Here is a 21,309-nt window from a genome sequence, read left to right on the forward strand (position 1 = left end):
AAGTATACATGACCAAAACATTATTTTGCTGTACAAAAAGAATCAGACTCTGAATTATTGTACAATTAGCTTGTGAAGGAAATCAAAAATGCAGGTGTGCATAACTATAGGGATTGGGAATTCAATGTAATGGTTTTTAGTCATCTCCCAGAGTTCTTTTTCTGGGTATCTGCTGGTCATTTCTTAAAGAACAATAATATTCCATAACATTCATATACCACAATTTACCCAACCATTCTCCAGTTGATGGGCATCCATTCATTTTCCAGTTTCTAGCCACTACAAACAGGGTTGCCACAAACTTTTGTGCACATATGGGTCCCTTTCCCTTCTTTAGTATCTCTTTGGGGTATAATTTCAACATTCATTCTTGCAAAACCTTGTGTTCCAAATTTTTCTCCCTCCCTTCCACCCCTCCCCTAGACAGCACATTTTTTTTTTTTTGTTTTGAAAATAAAAAGTTTATTTTAAAAAATTACTTATTCCTGTGTCAAGGGTATCCCCAACAACAACAAAAAATTAAGTCATGAAAAAATGGCTTCTATAGCAGGTAGATTGTTTTTTTTTTTTGTTTTGTTTTTTTTTTTTTAATTTAATAGCCTTTTATTTACAGGATATATACATGGGTAACTTTACAGCATTAACAATTGCCAAACCTCTTGTTCCAATTTTTCACCTCTTACCCCCCCCCCCCCCTAAATGGCAGGATGACCAGTAGATGTTAAATATATTAAAATATAACTTAGATACACAATAAGTATACATGACTAAAACATTATTTTGCTGTACAAAAAGAATCAGACTCTGAATTATTGTACAATTAGCTTGTGAAGGAAAAAAAATGCAGGTGTGCATAAATATAGGGATTGGGAATTCAATGTAATGGTTTTTAGTCATCTCCCAGAGTTCTTTTTCTGGGTATAGCTGGTTCAGTTCATTACTGCTCCATTAGAAATGATTTGGTTGATCTTGTTGCTGAGGATGGCCTGATCCATCAGAACTGGTCATCATCTAGTATTGTTGTTGAAGTATATAATGATCTCCTGGTCCTACTCATTTCACTCAGCATCAGTTCGTGTAAGTCTCTCCAGGCCTTTCTGAAATCATCCTGTTGGTCATTTCTTACAGAACAGTAATATTCCATAATTTTCATATACCACAATTTATTCAGCCATTCTCCAACTGATGGACATCCATTCAGTTTCCAGTTTCTAGCCACTACAAAAAGGGCTGCCACAAACATTCGTGCACATACAGGTCCCTTTCCCTAGACAGCACATAATCCAATATAGGTTAAACATGTCCAATTCTTCTAAACATATTTCTACATTTATCATACTGCACAAGAAAAATCAGATCAAAAAAGGAAAAAAATGAGAAAGAAAAAACAACAAGCAAACAACAACAAAAAAAGGTTTAAGTACTATGTTGTGATCTCCATTCAGTTTCCATAGTCTGGATACAGATGGCTCTCTTCATCATAAGTCTATTGGAATTAGTCTGAATCACCTCATTATTGAAAAGTGTCAAGTTGGGATGTCAACTGAAAATTTAATAATGATTGCTGGCAAACAGGTTAGAGCTGGCTCCAATATACCCCTGCACACTACAAATCCAGAGATGATCCAGACCATCATTGCCAACTCTAGGAAGGCTATAGAAATGCAATAGAGAATTGGAAATGGAATGTTGAACCTGCTTGGAGTTAATAGGGACTGAGTTTAACCCTAATTTTGCCATGTATTGCCTATGTGATCTTGGACAAGTCCCTTAACTTTACATCTTAGTTTTCTCATCCATAAAATTAGGGGGTTGGACTAGATATCTCTAGGTTTCCCTCCAGCTTTCTTCTTTCCTCCTTGTCTTATATGATACGGGACATCATATCCTCTTCCCCCTTTCTTCTTTCTTCCAGGATTTGAAGAGGTAGCTCTTCTTCTTCCTCAGGTCAATGTTTCTACATAAACCTTTGAACCTAACATCTTCCATCTTTTTCAGCATATTCCTCCCACTATAATCCCTCTCTTCCTTTAAAATATCTCCCTATCAATTTCTCTACTGCTAACAAGTATCTCCATTTCTAAAAAAACCACAAAAACACTCACTAAATCCTATCATTCCTCCTATCATTCTGTAAGTCACATCTCTTTCTGAAACTCCTTGAAAAAAGTTGTCCATCATCAATTAGTCATTGCCTTCACTTCCTCTCATCTCACTCTCTTGCTAACTCTTGCAAACTGGCTTCTTCCAACCAATCAACAGTAAAATGACAAATATTTATGAAGTGTTTACTATATCTAGTGACATCTCAATTCTCTTCCTCCTTGACATTTTTTGCAGCATTTTACCTTGTCAACTGGCTTTTCTCCTGTTGGATACTCTCTCCTCTCTGGATTTTCATGTTTGGGAAATGGCTGAATAAGTTTTCTTGGTTTTCTCTCATGGTTTTCCTTCTTGTCTAGCTACTTCTTTTACCTATGTCATTCCCAGCATGGGTATACCCCAAAGTTCTATTTTAGGTTCTCTACTCTTTGTTCTCTACTTTCATCAACTCCCATGCTATTTTTTATTTTTGTTTTCTAATAGCTATTTTTCAAAATACATGCAAAGATAGTCGTCAACACTCATTCTTGCAGAACCTTGTGTTCCATATTTTTCTCTTTCCCTCCCCTCTCCTCCTTCCCCTAGACAACAAGCATTCTAATAAAGGTTAAACATGTGCAGTTCTTCTAAACATATTTCCACATTTATCATGTCACACAAGAAAAATCAGATCAAAAAAGAAAAAAAATGAGAGAAAAAAAAAACAAGCAAACAAACAGCAAAGACAACAAAGATGAAAATACTATGTTGTGATCACTATGCGATCAATCCCCACAGGCCTCTCTCTGGAAGCACATGGTTCTTGCCATCAGTAGTCTATTGGAATTGGATGTATCACCTCATTGTTGAAAAGAGCCATGTCCATCACATATCATCACATAATCTTGTTGCTACTCACTTCAATTCACATCAGTTCATCTAAGTCCCTCCAGGCCTCTCTGAAATCATCCTGCTGGTCATTTCTTACAGAACAATAATATTCCTTATCATTCATATCTCACAACTTATTCAGCCATTCTCCAACTGATGGGCATTCACTTAGTTTCCAGTTTCTAGCCATTACAAAAAGGGCTGCCACAAACATCTTTGCCCATATGGATCCTTTTCCCTTTTTTTAATGATTTCTTTAGGCTACAAACCCAGGAGAGAAACTGCTGGATCAAAGGGTATATGGTTTCTCATACTATTTTTATACAAATGACTCCCAGATCTGTATATTCAGCACTAGTTTCTAAATTACTATAAATGTGGACATTTCCAAATGAATGTTATGGGTATCTCAAATACAACATGTCCAATTTTCCTCCCCAATCCACTTGTCTTCCAAACTCCTTTCTTACTATTACTGTCATTCATTTTTGAAGAACTCCAATGACATCACAATGTTGGAGTCAAAGTATGGTGTGTTCAGTTGCGGATGAACAAACCAATATGAATTCAGAAGGCACAAGTGATCTGTTAGAACATTGATGGTAGAAGTGGCTCCAGATTTGCACAGTACATGTTTCCTTTGAGGGAACCATTGTTCTTTTATTCCTCCAACTTCACAAGCTATGTGTCCTATTCCTCATTCTCAGTCATCCCATATATTTAATCTTTACAAGGTCTCTCTCATACATCTTCTCTCCATTCACACAGCCACACTCTAGCCCCTCATCTTTCATGTAGACTATTTCAATAACTTCCTATTTAGTCTTCCTGTCTCAAGTCTTTCTTCACTCTAATCCATCTTTCACATAGCCATGAAAGTGAGTTTCCTAGAGAGCAGGTTTAATGATGTCACATTTCCTGCTCAACAAACTCCAGTGTCTCCATATTGCCTCTATGATGAAAGGTAAACTCCTCTATTAGATTAAAATCTCTTTACAATGTCGTTCCTACTTTTCCCTGAATTGTTTTTTAATTTTTTTAAATGTTAAAGCTTTTTATTTTCAAAACGTAGACACAGATTAGTTTTCAACATTCACCCTTGCCAAAACAAATTTTTTGTGTTTCAAATTTTTTCTCCCTTTCTTCCTCCTACTCTCTTCCCTAGATGGCAAATAATCTAATATATGTTAAACATGTTCAATTCTCTACATATTTCCACAGTTATCATATCGCACAAGAAAAATCTGATCAAAAAGGAAAAAAATAGAAAGAAAACAAAATGTAAGCAAACAATAACAAAAAAGTGAAAATATTATGTTGTGATCCACACTCAGTCCCTAGAGTGCTCTCTCTGGGTGCAGATGGCTTTCTTCATCACAAGATCACTGGAACTGGCCTTAATCACCTCACCACTGAAAAGAGCCATGTTTGTCAAAATTGATCATTATATAGTCTTGTTGTTGCTGTGTATAATGATCTCCTAGTTCTGTTCATTTCACTTAGTATCAGTTCATGTAAGTCTCTCCAGGTCTCTCTGAAATCATCCTGCTGATCATTTCTTATAGAACAATAATATTCCATAACATTTATATACCATAATTTATTCAGACATTCTCCAACCGATGAGCATCCACTTGGTTTCCAGTTCCTTGCTACTACAAAAAGGGCTGCTACAAATATTTTTGTATATGTGAATCCTTTTCCCTTTTTTAAAATGATCTCTTTGTTTTTCCAGAATTCTTATACTTTACTCCTCTTCTTGCATTTGGCAATCCAGTGATATTAACTTCCTCCATGTTCTTCATATGTGATATTCCATCTCCTAACTCTCATGTGCAATTCTTCAATATTTATTTCCAAATTATCATGCTGCACAAGAAAAATCAGAACAAAAATGAAAAAAATTAGAAAGAAAACACAATAAAAATATGAAAATACTATGTTGTGATCCACACTCAGTTCCCAGAGGCCCTTTTCTAGATTCAGATGGCTATCTTCATCATAAGACCATAGGAACTGGCCTGTTGTTGATGAGAGCTAAGTCCATCACATGGTTACTGGGGACAGCATTCTCTAGATTCTGTTTGCTTCACTCAGCATCAATTCATGTGAGTCTTTCCAAGTGTCTCTGAAATCAGCCTGCTCATCATTTCTCTCAGAATTTTAAATTTGGTATTTAATTGGGGAGGGGGTTAATATGTTCTTTTTCTAGCTCTTTTAGTTGCAAGCCCAATTCATTGATCTTTTCTTCCTTTATTTTATGCAAGTAAGCATCTAGAGATATAAAATTTCCCCTACTTACCACTTTGATTGAATTACATGAATTTCAGTATATTTTCTTATTGTTGTCATTCTTTTGCATAAAATTATCGATTGTGTCTATGATTTGTTGTTTTACTCATTCATTTTTTAGGATTAGATTATTTAGTTTCCAATTAATTTTTGGTCTATTTTCACAAATAGAGCCTTTATTTTGGCCCTTTATTTTATGTAATTTTTACTGTAATTTTTATGTAAGTATGATCCGAAAAAGATACATTCTTTTCTGCATTTGATTTTGAGGTTTTTATGTCCTAATATATGATCAATTTTGTGTAGGTTCCATGTACTGCCAAGAAAAAAGTATATTCCTTTCTGTCTCCATTCAATTTTCTCCAAAGGCCTAACTTTTCTAAAATTCTATTTACCTCCTTAACTTATTTATTTTTTTAGTTTGATTTATCTAGTTCTGATAGCTGCTTATCATTTTTCTTTTTTTTTTTTAAAGCTTTTTATTTTCAAAACATATGCGTAGATAATTTTCAACATTCACTTTTGCAAAATCTTAGGTGCCAAATTTTCCCTTCCCTTTCCCCCACCCTCTCTCCTAGACAACAAGTAATCCAATATATGTTAAACATGTACAATTCTTCTATATATATTTCCACAAATGTCATGCTGTGCAAGAAAAATCAGATCAAAAAGGAATAAACTGAGAAAGAAAACAAAATGCAAGCAAACAACATTTCTTAAAGAACAATATTAGTGGAATGTTCCTTTTAAGGCTTCCCTCTGTAATAGCAATAATGAGTGATTAATCATGGTGAGCCAGGTTCACCTCACCATTAGTGGAAAAAAAAAACTAGCAGTGTAGTCTTCAGGTAGCTGTAGAACGGATGAAATGTTGGTGCAGACTATTTTAACTTTTTGTCTCCTGAAATCAACTTCCCTTCTTTTCTGGCTTCCTCTACAGGTATTTCAGATCAATTCCACTGTTAAATGCTTCTGTCTGAAATGAATCCCTCAAGTCAACATTACAAGTGTATTTGGACTAGACAAGGTCTCCTTTGGTTTATCATTACATAATTTTAACTAGATGATGAGAACAACAGAAGCTGTTTACTTTTAAAAGAACATGAAGGTCATTTCTATATTGAGCTAATTGAATGGGGTATGCTGGACCCATTGTTAGGAGGAACATCAAGAAATTTCAAATAGTTTAATGGTAAAAGTCTCAGAACACTGCATTAAAAAATATCTGTCAAATAACAAGCTACTTTTAGCTACCCTTTGGGAGAGAATGAGGAGGAAATTAAGGAGTAAAAGAAGGTTTTAAGAGATCCAATGACTTCATTTAGGATTTTTTTAAAGTGATGTGATTGATGGAATAAAATGAATGTTCACAGATTTGTAGAGGACACTAAGGTGAGAAAAGTGATTAGAACTTCATGGGGAGGTAGAAAATTCAAAATTATCTTTACAAATTTTAAAAAAATCATGGAAAAAAGATAAATTCAATAGGTGCAATACTTGTTGATCTATATGGGGGGAAATGAATTGCTCAAAAATGAAATGGAGACTAACTGTTGAGATATAAGAATGAATCATATTGGAGAACAAATTTGACATGAGCCCGACAAATGAAACTATTAGAAAAGAAAATGCATGATCCTGGAATGCATTAACAGGTATGTTAGTGTGAAGCAGTTTTCGTGCTATATTCAGTATTTGTAACTGGCATGGTGTAAAGAGCACAGGATTTGCGATCTAACTTCAAATCCTAGTTCTCTTATTATTAGCTATATGTGACCTTGAACTCAGTGACTTAATTTCTCTGGATCTCAGCTTCTTCATATGTCAAATAAGAGATTGACTTGTAGGTCTAAGTCCTATAAACCTATGATTTCATTAATACAACAACAAAAAAAGCTGCCCAAGCAATACTTTTAAGATAAGACTTTTTTTTTTTAATTAAAGCTTTTTATTTATAAAACATATGCATGGGTAATTTTTCATCATTGACCCTTGCAAAACCTTCTGTCCAAACTTTCCCCTCCTTCCCTCCATCCCCTTCCCTAGATGGCAAGTAGTCCAATACATGTTAAATATGTTAAAATATATGTTAAATCCAATATATATATATATATGTATACACATATTTAAGATAAGACTTTTCTTGATTCCCTCAGCTGTAAGACCTCTCCTTAAACATATACTTTAAAACCAAATAATTCAGATCAAAGCAATGACCAATCATGATATAAAATTTGCTACTCACCTCTTGACTGAGAAGTGATAAACTCAAGATGACAAATGAGATATATATATTTTTGGACATAGCTAATAATAGCATTTGTTTTGCTTAATTATGCATATTTGTTATAAAGATTTTGTTTTTCTTTTGTTTTTCTTTTTTTTTAATCATAGGGAGAATGAGAGAAAATGGATTTTTTTGTTCACAGGAAAAAAAGAAAATTTAATTTAAAAAATGAACCATGTATTTATCTTGTCTATATTTTATGTGTTTTTTCACGAATATGTTGTCTTCTTAATAAAATGCAAGCTCTTTGAGGGTGGGAACTGTTTTCTTTTTGCCTTTTGTTTTCTAGTCACCTAACACAGTTCCTGGTGCATATTTGGTTCTTAATAAATGTTTGACATTTGTTTGAATATGAAGACCTTTTCTCCTGAAGCTGATGATTGACTTACAAAAGGATTCTCCATCTTCCCTGAGGAAAGAATCAAAAATAGGCTTAAATCATAGCATAAGATTTTAGATTAGAGCAAAAGATTGTTCCTTTTCCTGATGGGTTGTTTTTGTGTATCTGTTGGACTTTTTTTTTAAACATTGGAATGAATTACTGACAAACCTTGTGATAGTAAAGGTTGATTAATAAAGAATAGACGCTTATCTCTTCAGTGTAGTTTAAAAGTGTTCCTGCCCAAACAGAGGAAGAAGAAATAGAGTAGACACTGGAGGAGCCTTTAGGGTTCCTTCCAGCTTCATGAATCTATGGTTCTCCACTTGGGCCCCAGCCAGACTTTTGCAGACAGCTGAAAAGCAGAGGAAGAAGGCTGCTACTTGGGAGGGTGCCAAATCTTTTTCTCCAGGTTGAAGCCTTAAATTCCTGGCAGTTAAAGAAAGGATTTCCTCCAGAATACATTCCCAGCAAAGCACTAGCTAGCCAGTCCCAAGGTTTCACAGGGTGGGAAAACATCTGAGATTTGGGAACAGGAAACCTAATTCCTGGGACTGATGAAAGACAGAACTAAAGGGAGACAATGGAAAGAGAATAACATATCTAAGACAAGCGGAGAATCAACAGTACAGCCTTGATTTCTATTCCTTCTTCCTTTCACATTGTGTTAGGCACAAATCACAGTTCAAATCAGGTCTTTCTCATTTACACATTCATTATATTTCCACTGTTTCCCAATGTAGTACTTTCCAAAGGTAAGCCTTGTAAATATGTTAGAGGGGAGTAATTCCATATGTCACCAGACTCGTAATCTTTCTGGGCTTCTAATGTTTCAGCTACAAAATGGGGATGAGATCAAAAGGGGCCTTGATTCATTTTGAGGATTCAAAGAATAGTGACTGTGGGCCAATTAAGAATCTGTGGGATGAAGAACAAATAGTCTCCACATTCTCAGTTTCCATTTGTGTTTATATTTAGTAATTATATACATTACCTCAAAAAGCTAACTGGAAAAATTATACTTTAGCCCTCAAAAGTTTACAAAACAGGGAGGGGGAAGGTTATTTCACCTTCAGAACCTGATATATATTAAGATATTTGATGTGTTTAATTTTTTTAATTACATACTGATAATATCATTAGTAGGGAGAACTTCCAGTGCAGAAACTTTTTTCACCAATAACTCATTTGTAACTTACAGTCCTAAAGAGTTGCTTGGACTTGTTTAATCTATTCAGATTGCTTGCTGTCTTGGGGAAGAGGGGAAGGAAAGAGAGAGAGAGAAAAATTCGGAACACAAGATTTTGCAAAGGTGATTGTTGAAAAATATCCAAAGATTTTATTTGGAAAAACAAAATACTAATTAAAAAATAAAAGTTTTTCTTGAAGGAAATGAGAGGTTAAATAATTTGCTTAGGGTCACATAACTAGCATGTGGAAAAGGCTAGAGTTAAACTCAATACTGAATTACCCAAGGGCCAGCTCTCTAGCCACTATACAAATGGCATCTCTCCAGCATTAACTTTTAAAAAGTGATTTTGCTCATTTGTTTGGTTTACCATTTTCTTTGCAAAATTAATTCTGAAGGAATTTTGAATGAGGGTAAGAGAAGGAGGGTGAAAGTGTTATGCTTTTAATGGGGTGACCCCAGTTTCTCCAATTGTCCTATTTCGTTATTCTGCCTTAGGTTATAATCGTTCCCTCTTAATGTTTGAGATAAAGGTTTTATAGACATTCCTTAATGTTTGACAAGATAAAGGTTTATCCATTTTAGATGTCATTAGAATATCAGTAACCTTTCTCTATTAGGTTATCCCCACCTAGTACCTCCATTATGCCATTGTTCTTGTTATTCCATAAAAAGCTCGCTGCCCCAATACTCGGGGCTGGACTCTTTGAGATGATAGTCTCTCGTCTAGTCCTGGGATCAACATGGATCCATTGGTCCCAGTATTTCTCTCCATTTAATAAATTATTGAATTGGTCTCTAATCTCTGTCTTGCTCAGTTTCTTCAGCATTACAAAAGGAGTTAGGATTTGTGGAAGCAATGGGAAACTAATAGAAAAGTTAAGGAAGGAAAGGAGGCAGGTGGGGAGACAGAAGCAGAGATTGAGAAGCTAAGGGTGAAAATATGGATATGAATGTTAATTGACAGCTGCAAGTATGAAAAAATAAAATAAACTAAGGAGCAGCAGTTAGCATTAGAACTGAGGGATGGCAGGAGGTAGAAGCAAACTGAAATACTCTTGGATTAAAGGGAGGGTGGTCTTTGAAAGGAAAGAAGTCTTGACCTTAAGGAAATTTCTGTACTTTCACATTTTGATAACTGCAGTTTCTGAGGGCAGTATGATTAGAAGTCAGAGTTAGGAAATAATATTTATTATAATGATAATAATGGAGTCAGAAGATGGAGCATCTTGTTCAAGAAACAGAAAATTGGGAGGAAAAAAAGGTTGTGAAAAATAGAGCCAAATGAAAGAAATAGGGAGCCAAACAGAGGAAATGGGAGGCCGCTGTGATGTCTTACGCTCACTCAGGTGTTTCTAACTCTTAAAGCAGCTAGCTACTAAGCCATGCAGTTGTGTAACTTATGTTTATATTGTATCTAAGGTCCAATTTCCATTGGAACCCAGCTTCAATTCCCTATTTCTCTTGGTATGGAGGTTACCCTGAGCACAAGGACTAAACAGCTCAACTAAGTTCAGAAAGTCCCTGGTTGCCAGAGAACTTTTTTAGCCAGAATAATTCTCAAATGCTGTCTACAAAGCAGGACTATAATCTATATAGGTAGGAGTGGAACCTGCACTTATGCAGTCAGAGATGTATTTTATTCTTGCTATATTGAAGGTTTGGAGAGAATTTTCTTCATAAAAGCGGAGATATCAGTATTCTTTTTCCTCTATGCGCCTTTCCAATAAATACCTATGAGTCTATTAGAGAAAAAATATGGGTGGGAGTTAAGGAAATACCAAAACTAGCAAGTGGGAAGGACTAAATTCCTAATTCTTTTGCTTGCCTCTAAAACAGGAAAAGGCTTTTCCTTGGCTTTCTCCCCCAGATTACCCAGATTTACCTAAAGCCTTCCCGCCTATTTTATCTAAGTTCTATTATCATTCATGCTCCAACAGCCTCCAGGACACAGACCTATGTGAGTGCTCTGACCCAATCATCCTGGGGTCAGTGACATTCACCCTGTGGACGGATCAAATGTCAAAAACATGAACTTCACCATCAGTCTCAGGGAATGTATTTGCTGCCCAATAGGGTTCAATGCTTTTCTGTCAGCCCCATTAACGTGAGGCTTTTTACCTGGGTCAGGACCAGGGTCAGGGCCAAAATTAGGGTAAACAGAGTAGGCAGCTGCCTAGGGTACAGCACACTAGGAGAGGAAGGTATGATGGACACTTTTAAAGATTATTTTAAGTAAATTCACATATTTTCAGTTAGGAAATTCTGTTCTTCATGGCATTTTCTGATGAGTCAAGCTGTTATATCTTCCTATGAACTGTTCCGTTTTTTTCCTTATTATTTATTATTATTTCTTTATTCTTTATTATTCTTTTATTATTCTCAGAAGTTGGACTTATATGACTTATATCTTCCTCAGTCATTTGGGGTCTTCATGTCTCTCTGTAAATGCTGATGGGATTCTAACCATGAGGATATAGAATCTCAGACATTTTAAAATTTAATGCTAGATTGTTAGTAGCACAAAAGCAGTCAGGGCTTAAGTCTTCTTAAATTAGAAAATTTAATTGAAATAGCTCATATGTATGTATCACTCTCAATCCTCCAGCCCCAGACTCTTCTAGATCTACAGTATCAAACAAAAATAAATTGACCTACCCCAGGTCTACTTGACCCTCCCAGTTGTTGGGTTTTTTTTAGCTCTTCCCCCCGTAACTATATTTTTACTTTTTGCATATTGTGTAATTATTTATTCTTCTAGTGATTCAGGCCAGTTCCAATGATCTTGTGATGAAGAGAGTCATCTGCACCCAGAGAGAGGACTGGGGACTAAGTATGGATCACAACATGGCATTTTCACTCTTTTTGTTGTTTGCTTGCATTGTGTTTTCTTTCTCATTTATTTCCTTTTTGATCTGATTTTTCTTGTGCATCATGATAACTGTGGAAATAAGTATGGAAGAATTGCACATATTTAACATATATTAGATTACTTGTGGTCTAGGGGAGGGGAGTAGGAGGAAGGAAGGGAGAAAAAATTTAGAACACAAAGTTTTACAAGGGTGAATGTTGAAAACTATGCATATCTTTTAAAAATAAAAAAACCTTTAATTTTAAAAAAGGGAAAAAACTATTCCTCTAATATTATTTCTTATAACATGCTGTTGCCCTCCAATAGAATATAAATTGGGGGTAGTTGGATTTCTCCATCCCAGATATAGTATCTTGTACATAGCAGGTGCTTAATAAGAGATTACAAAATAAATTATTTTTTAATATGGTAACCTGTAGCAGCAGAATTTAATTTAGAAGAGCTCTTCTCCAGCTCAGATATAATGTTTTATACCTAGCAGGGGCTTAATAAGAGATTACTAGATTGAACAGCAAGGAAATAATTTTTTTAACCTGGTAACCTGTAGCAGCACAATGGAAGTTGGGTCATGAGTCAAGAAACTCGAGATTCTCTGATCTAAAAGAATGGAGAGCCACAGAATCCTATTAAAGTCTTTGGAATATGTCTGAATTCTGTTCGTCTTCCCTTCCCACTAGTACTGACAAGCACACCAGATTTTGGAAGTATTTGATCCTACCCTTACATCTTGCTTCATTTTCAGATATATTTCTCAAACGTTGCAACACCTTGGTTGAATAATCACTGATTATAATTTTTATATGGATTCTTCTCTTTGTCTAGTTTTACAGCCATGCACTCGCAGCTGAACAAATAAGAATAGTCTGTCTCCCAGCTCTGAAGGCCATGTTTTCTGACATAGACTAAGAGATTGCTTAATTAGGAAAACAAATCATTAGAATAAGGTTGTTTTTAAAGTAGTATTTTTATAATTTCATTCACTTAAGCATCCAAACTTATTAAGCACCTATTAAGAACCCACCTTACCCTTACAGGGAGCACCCCCCCCCCCCCCCCCCCATCCTTCCCTTCCCTTTTTCCCTCTGTTCTGGCCCTGAGTCCCATAACTCTGTGGTTGCTGGGGACTTATTCAGCTTGAATGAGATGAGAGTCACCACTCTATTCCTTCTGGTGAGACGGAATACCCCCAGGCTTTACCATCTCCCTCCCTACATCTATGCCCTTCAGGTATCTTAATTTAAGCAGTCTGTGGACCTTGCTACCTCCGGCAGGACCCTTGGACTTTGGGGCCTTTCTAGCTGCCCTTCAGTTGGCTGAACTTTCTTTAATATCTAATTAGAGGGCAGAGTGTCTAAGTTTTTCTATTTTGTAGAACTAGCACTTGGTAAAGAGTAAGCAACTCATTCAGACATCTAGTGTGCTGGGTCCTGGGAAAAATAGCAAAAATAAGATGATTTCCACCCTCAAAAAGCTTATATTCTAATGTGAGAGAAACAAAATGGACAGATCAATAAATACAAAATATTTACAAAGAAAATAAAAAAGTAATTTGGAGGAAGCCTCAAGAACAGTGGGATTAGGAAAGACTTTGTGAAGGTCTCAAGCATCCAAAGATGCACTGGTAAGGAGGGAGTGACTTCCAAGCTTAGGGAACAAACTGCAAAAATATGGGGGTAAGAGCTGGAATGTTGTGAGCCCCGAACAGCCAGGAAGCTGGTTTGACTAGGATATGGGATGCACAAGTCAAATCCTATTTTTGACAACATTCCCTTTTCAGTTTTACCAAATTTCCACCTGGCATTGGCAGTGAGCTCCACAGAACCACTTCCAAAACTGTTGGTTGCATATATTGGATTATTTTCTATCTAAGGGAGAAGGTGGAGGGGAAGGAAGGGAGAAAAATTTAGAAAACAAGGTTTTGCAAGGGTGAATGTTGAAAACTATCTTTGCATGTATTTTGAAAATAAAAAGTTATTATTTAAAAAAACTGTTGGTTACTTGCCACAAGATGTTCTGAAATCAGTACAGACCAGGGAGTCCTTTTCTCTAGAACACCAGGCACACTGTCAATAATCAGTGGTAGGCCCAAAGAATCTCCTCCATGGTAGATGGCAGTGAGATTATATATGCTTTTTAGTGCTCTCTATATCTTTTCAGGGATTAGAAGAAAGCCAAGGTTTAACAACTTACTCAAATTTTCATTTTCAGTTGAAATTATAAGATTCTTTCTACTCATAATTTAGCTGTGAAAAGGGGCATCTCCCAAATTTGCTTAATACTTAGTTGTTTCATAAAAATAAAAACAATTAAAAAATTTTAATTTCTTAAAAAACAACTCTTTAAGATACCATTTCATACCCAACAGTTTGGCTAACATTACAGAAAAGGAAAGTGATAAATGTTGGAGAGGATGTGGGAAAAATGGATGTGGAGTTGTGAACTGATCCAAAAATTCTGGAGAGCAATTTGGAAATTATGCCCAAAGAGCAACCAAATCTATAATATTTTATAATAAAATCCAGACCATTTTTCTCATTGTTTTCTACATAATTCCATTTTTTTTCCCCAGTGAGAATACCAACGGATACTTTTGACTTGAGCTAAGTAGCACACTCCTATTAGAAAACTCTTTTTCTTTGCCAAGACCATTGAAGTCTTAATATTAGTCATTTAGAAATGGGAATATAATTAATTGCTGCTTAGATAATGGATAGAATTTTATTTGGCTAATTTCTAAACTAGCCATGTTTTCTAAAACAATGATAATATGAAGGTGGCTCCCAATTTTGTCAAATCAATTTTATATAAAATTTTAATCTAAGCAGGGGAAGGTTATTTAAATTTAGGGACTAACACCTTGTAACATCAGAGGGATATAACATACATTCCCCTATTCCAAATAGGTGTATTTTCCCCCAATTATTGATGCCAGTGCTTCTTGACGGCTATCTAAAGCTTCTGCTTTTTTTTCCCCCCCTTTGGTTTGCTAAGCAACATGTGATTGAATATTCTTGGCATTCAAATTAACCTACTGTATGTTCTCCTGCTTAAAACCTTTGATCATTCTCTATTGCTGCTATGATAAAATACAAACTCTTAAATCTGGCATTTAAGATCCTCCACAATCTGGCTCCAATAAAATTTTGTTAAAATTTTCTTTATTAAAAACATATTACAGAATAAATGATAGATTTTAATTTGGTAAAATAAAAATATCAGCTCTAACTGGCAACTGACTAGATGGGATCAAATAGAGAGGGAAGGTTGTTTCAGAGTAAAGGTGATTATTTTGGTTTTGGATATGTTGAATTAGTAGTGTTGACTGGGTATCCAAATGAAAGTACATAAAATTCTGTATAAGAGACCAGAGTAAAGAATTGGGAAGTTGTCTCCACAGAGACATAAGTGAATAAGATTTAATTTAATTCAACAGACATTTAGTAAGCATTTACTACAAGCAAACCTCTGGGGATATAAAGATGAAAATTAAATAGTTTGTCCTCAGGACGTTTTTTATTTTACAGGAAGTGTAGGAGGGAGGAAGAAGATATAATTCATATATAAAGTATATCAAAATGGAAAGGTAATCTGTCCCAGGTCATGCTATTTGCCCCAGAACAGTACATTTCAAGGACTTCTAGGAAAGAAGAGATGAATAGAACTATGATTTGGTGGAATCTGTGAGATACATGGCATAAACAAAATCAATGCAGCTAGAGTAAGGGAATCTATTGAGTAGAAATCTTCATCAAGCATCTCTGAAAGTCTGACACCTAAGAAAAAATATAATCGATATACCTAGAAGACCAAGAGTCATTCTTTAATTTCCTTTTTAAAAATTCTAAACTTACCAAATAAAAATGAACAATTTTATATATATTACATTGGGGAACAGGAGAGAACTGTACATTAAACAGTGAATAAAAAGATTGTGGAAAAAGTGATGCTTCTTGCTTTTATGTCACAAATCCCTCCTTTGTTAGTTTAACAATACCAACCAGCACAGACAAGGAATGCAATATTGCATAATCATGGTCTTCACCTCTCAAATTAAGAGGTCTATTTTCTTAAGTCTTCTCTAGGCCTTGGTCAGTAATATTCAATTATACTTTTTATTGCTTTGTTTACACTGGTAGTCATTATGCCTGTAGTATTTTTGGTTTACCGCATTTTCCATCTAGTAATATGTTCTTTCATGATCCTCGGAAATCTTCATTTTTGTAATTCCTTTGGGCACAATAATCCTTCTGCATTCATGAACAATTGTTTAGATATACAATCAATTTATGAGCCTTTAGTAAGCACTTACTCTGTACCCATGTGATGGACGCCTACTGTTTCCAACACCTGAAAGGTGGTTTTATCATTGTTTTTGATCAAATTGAGATAGATAACTAATAATGCGATCTAAGTCAAAGGCTGCTTGCTTGACTAAATTGCCTGTTACTGAACAACTGCAGTGACTTCGATCATCACCATTAGCATTTATCCCAACTCCAGGCCAGCCACTGTTTGAGCCTCAATAACCCTGTGAGAAGGCTATTTTCTGCTTTCATGACTCGCCAAGGGTCACACACCTGGGAAGTATCTGAGGCTGGGTTCCACCTTAGGCCTTCCTGATAACCCAGTTCAGAGCTTTTTGTCCACTGTAGCACCCAGCTACATATATAACATGAGGGGATAATAATAGTTACAATTGATATAGTGTCATAAGATTTGGGAAAAAAAACTCTAATGTATCAGTTCCCATTATATTATCTTTTTTTAAATTCACCCCCATTTTACATACAAGGAAAAGGAGGCTCTATCCATTTTGCCCTCCAGCTGTTCCTTTAACATAGTACACACCAGTCTGATTGGCCTAATTACTACATATAAATAAGTTATCATTAAGTTTTTCCTTCCTGGCCCCATACCAAGCCCTAGGACTTTCACCTCCACCTCTCTTCCCTTTTCCCAAATTCCCATGCTGGCACAGGCCTCCCTTGCTTGGACTGATGCAGTCACTAACTAGGAGCTTCCTTTCACCCTCCACAGCTTCCAGACTTAACCTCCTATGTAGAACTGACCCTGTCGTCCTTCCACTTCTGAACAAGCTCAAATGTGTCCCTGGAAAGCAGGCTTACACCAGAACAACTCCTGGCAGGGCCATGCTACAGAGCAGGCTGAGACCCTTGCGGAAACACTGCATTGAACAAATGCATGTGAAGGCAATGGAGTAGATAGCAGCCTTTTTCCTGGAAGGCAGTGATGGAAGAGAGAAAGACAAAATCATTTGAGGAGATTGCAGAATCAAGGGAAGATTTTTAAAGACTAGAGACCTAAATATTTTTGTACATTGAAAAGCAATAGTAGAGATGGAGAGATTAGAGATTCATGAGAAAGACAGTGGGCAAGTCCTTACTTATCATGGGGGACACTGAAACAGATGGAATCAAATGAAGCTCTCAAAGACCAGCACAGAAAATAAATAGTTTTCCTCCACAAGCCCTTAATATAATTCATGTTTCCTTTAAATTTGTTGTGTAGTTTATCAGTCAGATTGTTTTAACTGGCTAATCAAAATTAGTATTTAAAAACCTCTAGTTTTAATCATTCCACCTAAAAATTCAGTCTCCCCAAAACTAAAATATTTTTTAGTTAATTGCTAAGAAGTTGGCTGTTTTAATTATGATTGTTTTTCTTGACAAGAAAAACAAATGTGCTTGTTAATTTCATGTATTTTGAAAAATAAAGTTACTATTAAAATATGTCACTTCTCATCTGATGCTCACCTTTCAAAGACACCTGTCTGAGTATTTTTTTTCTTCAGGTGAAAAATATCCTTTAATTTGCATATCTCATGGTGACCATCCAGGCCACCCTCCTTTGGTCCCTCTCTGGATGACTGATATCCTTAAGGCTATAGCCTCCAGGAGGACTAATTACTTGAAGGGAAGACTTTGAGCTGATATAATAATGGGAACTTACTTTAGAAAGTAAAAAGATCCATTTATACCCTTGAGCTATTACACCATGCATGCATAATCCACTGTAAAAAAAAAAAAAAATTAGCTTAAGATGTAAGAAAAATGGGAAGTAACTGGACAAGAGACCAGGAAAATTGATGGCAGTTTCCATGGACTAACTCCTGATAAGGAGCAACAGGAACCAGCCCCAAAGTCCGAGATGCCTATTGCCTCCGGTCTGGTTTGGTCTGCCACCCTCCATCTCTTTCACTCTGTACCTGTCCTCACAGCTTTGACTCGTAATCAATAGCTTTTTATATACAAAACATATGCATGGGCAATTTTTCAACAGACCCTTGCAAAAACTTCTGTTCCAATTTTTCCCCTCCTTTCCCCCACCTCCTCTCCTACATGGTAGGTAGTCCCACATATCCCTAACATCCTTTGACAAAGCTACTTCTCTGTGAAAGTTTGTCCACAAATTTGGAAGTCAGGAGCATCTGAGCTTTTAGTCCTGCAACTTTTAGTGGCCCTGCAAAGGGGGATGCTACTTAAATATAACTGAGTGGAAACAAGAATCACAGAAGATAAAATGGAAAATCTGCCTTTGCCCAAACACTATACCATTAAAAGTAGACTGGAAATAGTTAACTAAGAAAAAAAATGCTTATAAAAACTTCTCACTTCCAAGATAGAAGGAACCGATTTAAATTTACATGCCATTCCTCAACTGGCATATGGTCAAAAGATATGATTTAAGTTCAAAGATTCTAAAAGTCAAGCCCTTAAAAAATGCTCCAAAACATTTTTAAAGCATAAATTAATGTAACTGAGGTTCCAACTTACAGCCATTAGATTGGTAAAGTTGATAAAAAAGGAAAATGAAAAATGACAGGCAAAGTAATATGGCTATTTAGTGGGTAGTTCATTACCCTGAACTGTTACTAGCACCAAAACATTTCACTAAAACCATCCATTATCCTTTGACCCAGTGATTTTATGACTAGGTCTTTCCTCTAAAGAATTCAAATAAAAGATTCTTTATACAAAAAATATTTATTGAAGCTCTTTTTTTATAGCAGTAAAGAACTAGAAGGTAGTCTATTGTTAGATGAATATAATGGAATACTCATGCTATAAATGAGTTTTAGAGAGCTTGGAAGATGTTTTACAAAATTACACAACAGAACAGTCTATACACATGTTATAAATATAAACTAAAAAAATCTAAGAAGTGAAGGCCAACAAAAATGATGTCTTACCTGATGACTGAGATTATACTTTTTCAGAGCGAGACTTTTTTGATATGGTGAATCTTCCTGCTTGACTATACTTGTCATGAAGGTTTTGTTAGCCAGGTCCATATTATAATGGAACTCTAGTGAAGTGGTTGCATTATTTAAATTTACATTGCTATTTCCAATGAACTAGAACCAACAATCTTACATAATTATAACTTCAAATAGTGGGAATATAAATGTGACCACTTCACAGGATTTATTATTGGCACTAATTTGGACTGTTGTATCTTCTCCACCCCCATTTCTCCTGGGGGTAAGGGATTTGCGAGGCAGATGGAACAAAAAATGCTTGGTAATTAGAAAAAATAAGCTTTTAAAAAATTATGGCAATAAGCCATTAGTGAAATAATAAAGGTGTCATTTATATGTTTCATGAGGAAAAGCAAGGTCAATCTGTCTTACTGTATGAAGAGTAATGTATAAGGCAGATAAGGAAGCTGGAGAGAAAGTATGAAGACAAGAGTTTTAAACATCCAGGAGTATGTATTTGCATATAATGTTAACAGAAGTAACAAAATCATTCAAGCAATTTGAGTTGGTTATATCTGTGCTTCAGTAAAATCCCTTTGGCATCTATATGCAGTGGAGAGATAAGAGATTTGAGAAGAGCAACCAGAAGGCTATTCCAACAGCAAAGGTGAGGAAAGTTTGATAGATGATACGGTGGTAGTTATGTGAATGGCGAGGGGGAGTCGTGAGAAATGTTGACACAGATGAGACTTGGTCACTCTTTTGTGAATTGAAATTCAGTGGTTTCAAACAAACGTGCCCAAAGACAGCAAGTCTTTTGGCAGAAATCATTAAGTTCGAAAGAGATGGGGTTTGGAAGAAAAAAATTTGTTTTGGAGGAACTGAATTTGAGATACCTATGGGACATTAATTCAAAACAGAAAACTGGTATTGAATACTAGAGCTCATGTAAATTGCTTGCATGAGAGAGAATAAAATCAAAGATTGTAGAGTTATGAGATAGGGCCTTGGGTCAGGTAGGAGGCATGCTATGGATGGAAATCCAGCAAAGGATATTGGAGAAGGGTCAATTCTGTAGGAGAAACTGCAGAGGGTGTCAAAAACCTCTTCAAGTTTTTTCTAGCCTTTTCTTACTTTCCTTTTGATGTGACTGCTCTCACTTTTACCCTGAACCACCACCCCAACCACCTTGGATGGCACAGTGAGGGCAGTCAAAAACAAAGGGCAAATTAGCATCCCAGCCAGGGTTTTAGCAACTAAAAATAAAGTGCCAAAGATCAAAAAGAATCATGGACTATTAGGAAACCCTGCAAAGGGTTGAGGGCTGGGCTCCAGACCAAGTCCTGAAACTCTAGTTCTTAATGTCCTCATTTGTAAAACAAGGGGAATTGGGCCAGATAACCTTTAAGGTTCATTTTGATTTGAAAATGCCCTGCTAGAAAGGGACCTGTATGTGCACAAATGTTTGTAGCAGCCCTCTTTGTAGTGGCCAGAAACTGGAAACTGAGTTGATGCCCATCAATTGGGGAATGGCTCAATAAATTGTGGTATATGAATAATATGGAATATTATTGTTCGGTAAGAAATGACCAACAGGATATTTCAGAAAGGCCTGGAGAGACTTACACGAACTGATGCTGACTGAAATGAGCAGGATAGGAGATCATTATATATACTTCAACAACAGTACTATATGATGATCAATTCTGATGGACCTGGCCATCTTCAGCAGTAAGATGAACCAAATCAGTTCTAATGGAGCAGTAATGAACTGAACCAGCTACGCCCAGAGGAAGAACTCTGGGAGATGACTAAGAATCATTACATCGAATTCCCAATCCCAATATTTTTGCCTGCCTGCATTTTTTATTTCTTTCACAGGCTAATTGTACAATATTTTGGAGTCCGATTCTTTTTGTACAGCAAAATAATGGTTTGGACATGTATACTTATTTTGTATTTAATTTATACTCTAATATATTTAACATGTATTGGTTATCCTGCCATCTGAGGGGGTGCGGCGAAGGAGGGGAAAAGTTGGAACAAAAGGTTTGGCAATTGTTAATGCTGTAAAATTACCCATGCATATAACTCGTAA

The 21,309-nt window shown here is 35.8% G+C and overlaps 1 long non-coding RNA gene across 1 annotated transcript in view; it reads left to right on the forward strand.

Moving 5' to 3' along the window:
* The window catches only part of LOC116422243, a 55,133-nt gene extending 47,969 nt beyond the window's left edge, over positions 1-7,164 (forward strand). The window contains exon 4 of the long non-coding RNA XR_004232805.1: positions 6,206-7,164. This is a non-coding gene — a long non-coding RNA (uncharacterized LOC116422243). The remainder of the gene's footprint in view (positions 1-6,205) is intronic.
* The last annotated feature ends 14,145 nt before the right edge of the window (positions 7,165-21,309 follow it).

Source organism: Sarcophilus harrisii, chromosome 3 (genome assembly GCF_902635505.1).
Source record: "Sarcophilus harrisii chromosome 3, mSarHar1.11, whole genome shotgun sequence".
Classification (NCBI taxonomy): domain Eukaryota; kingdom Metazoa; phylum Chordata; class Mammalia; order Dasyuromorphia; family Dasyuridae; genus Sarcophilus; species Sarcophilus harrisii.